Here is an 11679-nt window from a genome sequence, read left to right as displayed (position 1 = left end):
TCCTCTGAGCAGTTAAGCATCCGCGCTCTCCCAGAATTCTCTCATTCCCATCCAGACAGCAGTAGATCCTCACGTTCCTGCAGGTAAAAGCCCTGACACCCCGCTTCAGCATCTAAGTCTTCTTTCTTTTGTTACAGATGCTCTGCCAGCGAGAGAAAAAATTCTTTCTAGAAATAGCAAAACAGCAAAGGGATGAATATGGGGGGGGGGGGCGGGGGGCGGGGAGAAGAGTCGGGGGAGAGAGAGAGACTGGGGTAGAGAGAAGGGAGGGGAGAATAAAGCAGCGCAGGGAGAGGAAGCGGGAAGCCTCAGGCTCCCGGGTCCTCCTAGGTCTATTGTTGCCTTTCTCCGCGGTTGGCCTTGCTGAGAACCGCAGCTCAGGACACAGTCCGCTGATGCTGTTGGTCCTGCCCTTCATGCTCTGGGTACCATTGTGACGCAGCCCTGAAGTCAGCTGCCCTGTCAGCACTCATCAGCAGTCTTGTACAGGCGGAATGAAATCATTTCTATTGACCCCCTGGCATATTTATAGGATCTGTCTTTCTGCTGAGACTGGTGGTTATCACTTTCCCCTCCCCCGCTGATATGTTTATTCGCGCCCGTGTGCGAGGGGAGCGTTCATCAGGGGACCACGCGGCCCTCTCCCAGGCTGCCAAACCTACCCAGTTACTGAGGCTGGAAGGGACCTGGGGAGGGGGCGTGGGGTGGGGGGAAACACCCTCTGCCTGGCCTGTTCTCTGGTTTGTACCCTTTAAAAATAAGACTTTCTGACTCTGCACGCTTCCTCGGTCCAGTCTGCACACTGACTTTTAACGGGCAGAGCGCTCATTTATTCTTCGTTGGCTGTGTCTCCAAGACCCCCTTTTCTTGTTACACAATGAGCGAAAGACGCTGCGTTTCCCTCTGGAGGGGTGGGGGAGAGGATGAGGGCAGAGCCTTGACTCCACGGTCTTCTTGGCAGCCTCTTCCGCGCGAGTTAGGCAGACCTGCTCTGTCCCAGGGCGCCCAGCACTCTGGTCCTGTGCTGCCCTCTATCTTCCCGTTTCTTGCTAAAGATGTTGCGGTTTCTTTTTAGTAAGTGATTTGGAAGAAAACGTTAAAATTCGGGGGAAAATTGTGTCATGTGATTTAAAGTCATGAAAGCTCCATCTAGACATTCCCTTAAATGCTGTTGGACGAAGATGGCAAATTGTTTTTAAGGGTGTGTCTCTTAGGCTTCCCTGGTGGCTCAGTGCTAAAGAATCTGCCTGCCAATGCAGGAGACCCAATTCTATGCCTGGGTTGGGAAGAGTCCCTGGAGGAGGAAATGTCTACCCCCTCTAGTATTCTTGCCTGGAAAAATCCCATGGACAGAGGAGCCTGGCAGGGCTCCATGGGGTTGCAAAGAGTTGGACACGACTTAGTGACTAAACAATGACAGCAACGAATGTGTCTCTTAACACTTATTAATTTACTTAAAGCTTTGTTTTTTTTTTGTTTTTTTTTTTTACCAATACTTTCATAATTCCTATTTTCACTGATGTAGTTTGTTCTTCAGATTAGAAAAAGAAGTATCAATTAATATTATTGGACCTACTATCTTTGCCTGCAATGTTTTTTGACACTCATTACAATGAAACATTTATGAATTAGGATTTTTTTATGTTATAGGAAGCAGAGCTCAAGAACAGCAACAAAACCTGCCCGGGACACAGAAAACCTGGATTCTTGGCCCAGCTTTGCTTCCACCTAGAATCATGACCTTGTAAGTCATTAATCACTCTGGGCTTTAGCTGCTTTATCTGTGGTTCTGTCTGGAGCTAACACTTCCATACTCACAAGCAGGGGACTGAACAAAGGAAGCCTAGCCAGTGACCACTTGATTAATAACCAAGCCATTTGTGAGAATGTGGGCAAAGGTTGATTGTTTCTCCTATCCCCAGGGACTAATGCATAGTGGCCGGTGAGGCTGCGGCAGTAACATACAATGCATAAGAAAGACACCTAGCCCAAGTATCAGCTGTAGCCGATGTGTACAGCTGATACTATTGGTCCCTATTTAAGAGTAAAAGTGAAGCAGACACGCTTAGATGTGTCTGCCTCTTTTCGACTCCATGAGTTATAGTCTGCCAGGCTCCTCTGTCCATGGAATTCTCCAGGCAAGAATACTAGAGTGAGTAGTCATTCCCTTCTCCAGGGGATCTTCGTGACCCAGGGACTGAACACCCAGCATCTGTGTTTCTTGCATTGCAGATAGATTCTTTACCATCTGAGTCACCAGGGAAGCCCTCTTAATGTACGAAAAGGTAAGCCAATAAAAGACTGAATTCAAAACACAACTTGAAGAGTTTGGAATGGCTTTCTAAATGAAGTAAACAAGAGAGAGAGAGAAAGAGAAAAGGCAAGCGAAAGAAAGGGAAGTAGGCAGACAAACTACAAACTCTGTAAAACAAAACAAAACAAAACACTGAGGCATGGAAGAAGACTTGGCTTGGAAGGAGATACCACAGATGTGAACTTCTTCTTGTGACTCAGTTCACCATTATTCTCTGACAAAAAATATTCCAAATTCCTGTGTTTTTCAGCTCACTAGAGAAATGAACGCTTTCTTCTTTACGCTTGTTGTTGTTGTTGTTGTCCAGTAGCTCAGCCGTGTCCAACTTTTTGCCGCCCCATGGACTGCAGCACGCCAGGCTTCCCTGTCCTTCACCGTCTTCCGGAGCTTGCTCAAACTCATATCCATTGAGTCGGTGATGTCATCCAACGGTCTCATCTTCTGTCATCCCCTTCTCCTGGCTTCAATCTTGCCCAGCATCAGAGTCTTTTCTAATGAGTCAGTTCTTTGCATCAGGTGACCAAAGTATTGGAGTTTCAATTTTAGCATTAGTCCTCCCAATGAATCAGATCAGATCAGTCGCTCATCGTGTCCGACTCTTTGCAACCCCATGAATCGCAGCACGCCAGGCCTCCCTGTCCATCACCAACTCCCGCAGTTCACTGAGACTCACGTCCATCGAGTCAGTGATGCCATCCAGCCATCTCATCCTCTGTCGTCCCCTTCTCCTCCTGCCCCCAATCCCTCCCAGCATCAGAGACTTTTCCAATGAGTCAACTCTTCGCATGAGGTGGCCAAAGTACTGGAGTTTCAGGTTTAGCATCATTCCTTCCAAAGAAATCCCAGGGCTGATCTCCTTCAGAATGGACTGGTTGGATCTCCTTGCAGTCCAAGGGACTCTCAAGAGTCTTCTCCAACACTACAGTTCAAAAGCATCAATTCTTTGGTGCTCAGCCTTCTTTATGGTCCAATTCTCACATCCATACATGACTAATGGAAAAAACATAGTTTTGACTAGATACACCTTTGTCAGCAAAGTAATGTATCTGCTTTTTAATATGCTGTCCAGGTTTGTCATAGCTTTTCTTCCAAGGAGCAAATGTCTTTTAATTTCATGGCTGCAGTCACCATCTGCAGTGATTTTGGAGCTCAAGAAAATAAAGTATCTCGCTGTTTTCATTGTTTCCCCATGTAATTGCCATCAAGTGATGGGACTGGATGCCTTGATCTTAGTTTTATGAATGTTGAGTTTTAAGCCAGTTTTTTCACTCTTCTCTTTCACTTTTATCAAGAGGCTCTTTAGTTCCTCTTCACTTTCTGCCATAAGGGTGATGTCATCTGCATATCTGAGGTTATTGATATTTCTCCTGGCAATCTTGATTCCAGCTTGTGCTTCATCCAACCTGGCATTTCGCTTGATGTCCTCTGCATATAAGTTAAATAAGCAGGGTGACAATATACAACCTTGATGTACTCCTTTCCCAATTTGGAACCAGTCCGTTGTTCCATGTTGGGTTTTAACTGTTGCTTCTTGACCTGTGTACAGGTTTTTCAGGAAGCAGGTAAGGTGGTCTGGTACTCCCATCTCTTGAAGAATTTTCCACAGTTTGTTGTGATCCACACAATCAAAGGCTTTAGCATAGTCAATGAAGCAGAAATACATGTTTTTCTCTGGAATTCTCTTGCTTTTTCTATGATTCAACGGGTGTTGCCAATTTGATCACTGGTTCCTCTGCCTTTTCTAAATCCAACTTGAACATCTGGAAGTTCTCGGTTCACGTACTGTTGAAGCCTAGCTTGGAGAATTTTAAGCATTACTTTACTTGCCTGTGAGATGAGTGCAATTGTGTGGTAGTTTGAATGTTCTTTGGCATTGCCTTTCTTTGGGGTTGGAATGAAAACTGACCTTTTCCAGTCCTGTGGCTACTTCAGAGTTTTCCAAATTTGCTGACACAATGAATGCAGCACTTTCACAGCATCATCTTTTGGGATTTGAAATTGCTCAGCTATCCGTAACCTCTACTAGCTTCATTCATAGTGATGCTTCCCAAGGCCCACTTGACTTCACACTCCAAGATGTCTGGTTCTAGGTGAGTGATCACACCAGTGTGGTTATCTGTATCATTAAGATATTTTTTTTTCCTATCTTATTTAGACTAATGCCTATTTAGGCAAAATTTGAAGATCAGCAGAAGAGGTGTTATAATGGCAACCAAAATGGGGGTGTTAACAGGAATGAGATGAGAGAAACCACAATGATAGAGATCATGAAGCACAGACACTAAATAGTTTTGAGAAGAAATTAACATCACATGAGGTACTGACTCAGAGGGAAAGAGTGAGCAGTAATCTAAAGGCTTCCACTTCCTTACTGGGAAAGGGTACAGTGTTCTAAGTTCTGTTCCAGGTTGAAATGTCCTGGATTGATATTGGACAATTCAGTGTAATCTCATAAAAATTCATGGCATGCCTGTGAGTACAAAAGTCCCAAGTGGAGCATAAACTGGTGCAGGAAAGTGGGCACAGCCCAGGAGGCATGTCCCAAGATTGATAAAGACATGATACGCACACTCAGGAAGTGAAGACTACAGCAGGGGTGGACGATCTGCTGATCATCCACGGCAGGTGTTATAAGAGAGGTGAAAACACAGTGCTTTATAATAACTTCCAGTGGGAAATAAAGAAATGCACTGTGGCCTGATTCTATTTCATAAATTGTTATTTTCCCTATACATGTATATTTTGCTTATGCAGAAATAAAGAAGTCATTTTTATTTCAACTAAATATACCCAGTTCACCACATCTTTTTCTTTTCTCGAGTATCTTTCTGCGTGGGAAGATGGCTTTTTATGCATTGCCAGCTAAGTCAAAAGGAGTTTACAAATAGCCTGCCCTTCTAAAGACCTTGCAAACCAATTTTCTGTGATGAGCTCACAGAACTGTGTGGTCAGAAAACTGCTTTATATACCTCCCAGTGCTGAAGAGAAGACTTTGCTTTCAGGTTATAGACAAGACTCTAGAAATAGTTACAAAAGAATCATTTTTTTACTAAGGGATATAATTCTGAACTTAACTTCAAACACTTGTTCATGTCCTGTTAAATTTACCTGTCATTTTAAAATTTAATAATGCCAACCCATGCACTGGAGAAGGAAATGGCAACCCACTGCAGTGTTCTTGCCTGGAGAATCCCAGGGACGGCGGAGCCTGGTGGGCTGCCGTCTATGGGGTCGTACAGAGTTGGACATGACTGAAGCGACTTAGTAGCAGCAGCAGCAGCAGTGTTTATTTTAAAGAACAGAAAACCACATGGAGACTGTTAAAGAGAACATTACCCAGTGCACAAGTTGGTTGACCTGGAAATTCTAATACCCTTCATATAATGCCACCTACGGTGGGGGGAGAGGGTTGTGGGGGGGCTTCTAGATGGTGCCAGTGGTAAAGAACCTGCCTGCCAATGCAGGAGACATAAGAAACCTGCGTTCTATCCCTGGGTCGGGAAGATCTCCTGCAGGAGGGCACAGCAACACACTCTAGTATTCTTGCCTGAGGAATCCCATGGACAGAGGAGCCTGGCAGGCTATGGTCTACAGGGTCGCATAGAGTTGGACATGACTGAAGCAACTAATACACACACACACAAAAAATACCCCTCATAGGAACCTAATAAACCTGGTTGGTTAGTCAGAGGTGCACCAAAAACCTAAATATTTTGAAGTTTCAGGTAATTGATTTTCAATTTTCTTTACTTACGACATTTTCATGGAATTGTAGCTAACAGCCAAATTCCAATCATCCAGAGAAGATGAATTAGCAAACATATTAACAGTGAATCAAAATATGTGTTTTGGACCAGCCTAATCCAACCAGTCCATTCTAAAGGAGATCAGCCCTGGATGTTCTTTGGAAGGAATGATGCTAAAGCTGAAACTCCAGTGCTTTGGCCACCTCATGAGAAGAGTTGACTCACTGGAAAACACTCTGATGCTGGGAGGGATTGGGGGCAGGAGGAAAAGGGGACGACAGAGGATGAGATGGCTGAATGGCATCACCGACTCAATGGACATGAGTTTGAGTGAACTCCAGGAGTTAGTGATGGACAGGGAGGCCTGGCGTGCTGCGATTCATGGGGTCGCAAAGAGTCGGACACGACTGAGTGACTGAACTGAACTGAACTGAGAGAGATCTGTGGTATCATAATAAACATAGACCTTGGGATGAGACTCCTTGGGGTCAAATCCTAGCTTCCTCCATTCTCCAGCTGTAAAGCCATAGACGGACTATTAACCTCAGAACTTCCCTGCAGGGGAGACTGTGATGATTAAGTAAAGATTTGTAACACATAGAAACATTCTTCAGGAATATGTATGTGTGAGCTATTGCTATAGCCCAGATTCAAACAGCATTTCCAGAGCTTTCTATCCCCCTAATTACACATTTCCCTAAACATGTACCCTGCTACATAGTTAAGCTATTAATGAAAGATTTGTTTATGTTGCCAAGCCTTGTGAAATTCCAAGAACAAAGTTCAGCCAATATTTCAGAGAATGGCATCTGTAGTAACAAAGTTTTCCATATTGACCCAGGGAAAAGGTGGAAAGGGGGTCAGTGATGAACTGAGGGAATCTGTGGCTCTGTCAAAAAAAATTTTATGTAAAAATGACTGCACCTCTATGAACATTGTTTATAGGAAATTTCCACAGCTTTCAACAGATGTGAGAAAAGACTCAACAGATGAATAAAAAGCCCACGCATGTAAACCAAAATACCACTCATTTTTTGGATTCAAGGCAACGTTAGAATTCAAATAGAACCTAATCCAGGTACTTACCCTTGATCTTTATGTGCCTGCCATCATTTTATGTTACAAGGCAATTATTATATTTATGCAACTTGTTTTCTTTAACTCGAAGTTAAAACATAGATATGCAAACTATAATCACACGCCATCTTAAAAAGCAAGGTTATTTATACTATGTTGAAATTAATTATTACTTCCATTTAGAATTGCATTGCTCCCTTTTCCACTTCAAATGGCTTTAGGAAAAACATCCCATGAAGACATAGAGGGACATTAGGAAAAACAAGGACTTCGGCATCAAACAGACGAGAGTCTGAATTGCAGCTTCCCTCAGAGGGGGCATGAGAAACCTTCCCAAAAGAATGGCTCAGGGGTTCACCAGTTTCACTTTTCTAGATTCCATATATACGCGTTAATACACAATATTTATTTTTCTCTTCCTGATGAACCTACTTGCAGGGCAAGAATAGAGATGTCGGCGTAGAGAACGGACCCGTGGACACGTGCGGGGAAAGAAAGGGTGGGATGAACCGAGAGCGCGGCACTGACACATGCGCACTCCCGTGTGCGACACGGCCAGCGAGAAGCTGCCGCAGAGCCAGGGGGGCTCAGCCCGGTGCACTGACGACCTAGAGGACTGGGGTGGGACGAAGGCTCAGGAAGGAGGGGATATGTGTGTGCTTACAGCTGATTCACTCCGTTGTACAGCAGAAACTAACACAACATAATGAAGCAATTATCTTCCAATAAAAAATAAATGAAAGAAAAAGGAATGGCTTGGAGGAATGTTGGGAACCACATAACAGGCAAAGTACGAGACCCAGGGACACAGCAGACCTACAGAGCTGGTTTTCTTCCCTTTTTCTTCTCTTTCTTGCCCCATAAGAGGGAGTATCACAACACTGAAAATGGCACTTATGCCACAGACTCCACTAAAATGAGCGTAATCACCTCTGGTTTTATTCATTACATTCAGAAGCATATTTCCCATGGAAGAAGGCGAAGTAACAATAAATAAATAAATAGCTTTTAATGTTTAAGTGCAGAAATTTGTTCTATAATGAATTCATGTTAATAAAAAATTTAAAGTGTACATGGAGATTGTAAGAATTATCAGTGTAATATTACTGAAAATGACCAATTCTCATTCAGTTATTTTGTACACCCTCAGTGGAAAGTTTTGCATATTTATTTTTAAGTTCTTTCTACATAAAGTCATATTTTTCCCATCAGTACATTCTTTTTTAAAGAAATAGACCTTTAACACAAAAACATTTTCAAAAATATTTCTAACACTCGAGTGTTGGGAAAAACACATCATTAAAAAATATTAGTGACTCAAAGTCTTCATTTGTTGTTTTAAATCAAACTCTTGTCTCCTCGGGGACCAAACTTTTAAAGTTGCCTCAAAATTTAAATCCATAAAGAAAAACTGATCAAAACATTTTAGACTATCAACAGTATTTATTATAAGATAAAGTAAAAGCATGCATGCGTGCTCAGTCATGTGTGATTCTTTTCGACCCCATGGACTATAGCCCACCAGGCTCCTCTATCCATGGGATTTCCCAGATAAGAATACTGGAGTGGTTGCCATTTCCTTCTCCAGGGCATCTTCACCACCCAGGGATTGAACCCAGGTCTCCAGCATTGCAGGTAAATTCTTTACCGTCTGAGCCACCAGAGGATGGAGATACAAAAGTTAAAAAAAAAAAAAAAAACAATTCTTGCCCTCATATTTCACAAGCAAATGGGGGAAACTATATACTAACTGCAGAAAGGGTTCATGTTACGTCACGTGTGACTCTGTTTTCTCTTTTAAATGGATTTCCTTTCATGTTTGTTACCCTATTATTTAACACAGGACTGTAAGAGGCTGCATTTTGCCAGCTCCATAAATGGCATTAGCCCTGGAGCAAAGTGGAACATGCCGGATCCATGTAGTTTTGATGCGACCCTGATGGTGGAAGCCCGCCATTTCCAGCATTTCAAAAGGCTGGTGGGGTCCCTCAATTGCTATGATTGACTAATGGTATGGAACTGGTATTGACAATAGGGCAACAGGAAGAAAAATCTCCCCATACGCTGGCTGTGGAAGACGGGCACTGCCAAGGCCCCACAGTACTGCCTCTGCCCCCTGAGGGAACAGAGACAGGAGCGGAAGAACTGGGGACTGGCTCAGCTGTTTCAGAGTAAAGGAGAGAGATCCAGACAGCCACATCCCAGTTCAAAGTCAGTCGCTCCATGACCGAGGCGTAGTCTAAGGAACCTGCCCGAGATCTCAAGACAGCTTCCCCAGCTCTGCACTACATGGGGCTAAGAGCTCAGTCCACCTGCTCTGCATCAACCTCAACTCTCATCGTCCTTCTCAGAGCAAGTCTGTGATGAAATACGAGTCTAACGAGTAGTCAACTTTTAATATCAGAAAGCACTCCCGTCTCTTTAAATGCTTACAAATCATGTGATGTAACTGTTTACTTAACACACGTCAGGTTTATCCTCAGGACAAAGCAATGACCTACCTTGAATGACACGGTTTCAACTGTTTCCTAGGCCTGAGTACCATTTGCAAAATGCTTTAAGGACTTCCTTATAAATAGAGGCTGGAAAGCCAAGATAAGCTTGTGTTTATAGTATCCAAAATCTCAGCAAATATTCTAGCTTGTGAATGATGAATCAGCAAGATTTCATTATCTTCCTCTAAGAAAATGAGAGGTATTGGGTCCTACACAAACCCTACACAAGTCCTGGGAACTCTGACACTAAAAAGTCTCCCAGTATTTAAAGGGTTGTATGTAGAGAAAGGTCCAGACTGTGAGGAAGCACACATTTAAAGGAAAGGGACTTCCCTGGTGGTCCAGTGGTTAAGACTCTGTGTTCCCAATGCTGGGGGCCTGGGTTCGATTCTTGATCAGGGAAGACCCAGCACAGCCAAATAAATACAAGAAAAAATAGAAAATACCAGCACTTTCCTCTGAAATATGTTCTGCACCTTGTCCCCCAGGGAAGGAGCAGTTGCCTTCATCACATACAATGTAGTGTGTTCTACTGTCCTTCTGATAGAGGGGTAAAGGACTTAAATCTGAGGTTTATATTCATCATCCTTTCCCTGCCCTATTTAGCATTCTTCTACCATCTCTTGGAACCCCAAGTCTCTAGAACTCCTTTGGTTTCCAACAACCAGATCTTTTTCCTCATCTTCCTCACATCCACACTTTCTTGTATCCCATTCTGCTCCTCTCAGTGAGCTTAGGATACAGAAAATGATCCAGAGTTTGATGACATTATTATTCAACAAAGCATGGGGAAACACTTTGTTCTCTCAAATGGAGGGGACATTAAATATCTATGGAGAACAAGTTAGCAACAGCAGGTGATGTCATTTGGCCTAGCCACACTTTTTAATAGCACACTTTCAGGCATATGACAAGATATTAACACATGTATCAAACTGTTCGTGCAATACTGCTTCTAATACTAAAATATAGAAATTAACCCAAATGGCCAATAAAAAAGGGGGGTTGTTTTATAAAATTATGGCTTATCCACACAGTGGAGTAACCTGGCTTCCATAAAAGATCGATGAAGTTTCTTCATGTACTTACACGTAATGACATCTAAAGAAACCAATAACAGTGTATCATAGTCCCTGTACGGCTGTACTATTTGATTTTTTTTTTTTATGCAGAGGGAGTGGAGCACTGATTTTCCTTGCTATCTGATCTTTCAGTCTCAGAAGAGTCACTGTAACAACTGCCAGATTGTTCTATTCAATATTCCCTATCTAAATTGGAAAACTACTATAATGATGCACACACAAGCACTCGCAAGCATTATGCACGATTCCAGGAAGAACAGAGTGATGGGTGATTACTTCTCAGGTGTTCTCTACATAGAACGAGTCTAGGCTGATGCTGTCTAGGCAAGTTCTGCATCACTGTCACTGTCTTCTCTCATCTGAAGTAAAAACATCTCCTAAAAGTAGAGAAGGAGAAAACAGCTAAGCCTAAGAGATACAGAAGTGTCCACACATAAGAAGAAAAGTTTGAAATGATAAAGTCGACGGAGAGAGGAGATCTCAGCGAAATGCAGGTTCCGATTTACTGGATTTGGGTTTGGGTCTGTGGGGCAACACGTCTAACCAGCCTTCAGGTGATGTCAGTGCTGCTGGCCCTCCTATCTTGAGCGGCAAACTTTGTTACCATTGTGTACTGCATGTAAACACAGTCAGTAATGACTTCATTAAGTATTAAATATTTCTGGTCTTGGTGTTTTATGCCACAGGCATCCTTGCTCAATAACATATAACAATTGGAGAAATAAATTGAGGTTTCTGATTGCCTGGGAATGTATGATTTTTTCCTTTTAAAACAGTGGATTATCAGCTCAAACTAGCCAAAAATTTGCAATCCAGTAGGTTTTCAGAAATATGTGTATATGCATGCCTGTATGTTCATTAGCTTTGATACAAGTGAAATAACTCTGAAAGGCTCTAGAAGAATAACAGGTTCAACACTGAGTACATGGGAAACATGAATAGCATGTGAACTTTATTATATTTCC

The 11679-nt window shown here is 42.8% G+C and overlaps 1 long non-coding RNA gene across 1 annotated transcript; it reads left to right on the top strand.

The window, feature by feature from the left end:
- The first annotated feature begins 6 nt into the window (after positions 1–6).
- Positions 7–8516, top strand: LOC101907975 (uncharacterized). The gene is made up of 3 exons (XR_811138.4): positions 7–83; positions 1651–1744; positions 7576–8516. It is a non-coding gene; the product is annotated as an uncharacterized lncRNA (long non-coding RNA).
- Positions 8517–11679: the final 3163 nt, after the last annotated feature.

Source organism: Bos taurus, chromosome 14, assembly GCF_002263795.3.
Source record: "Bos taurus isolate L1 Dominette 01449 registration number 42190680 breed Hereford chromosome 14, ARS-UCD2.0, whole genome shotgun sequence".
Taxonomy (NCBI): domain Eukaryota; kingdom Metazoa; phylum Chordata; class Mammalia; order Artiodactyla; family Bovidae; genus Bos; species Bos taurus.
This window is presented reverse-complemented; position numbering and strand designations above follow the sequence as displayed.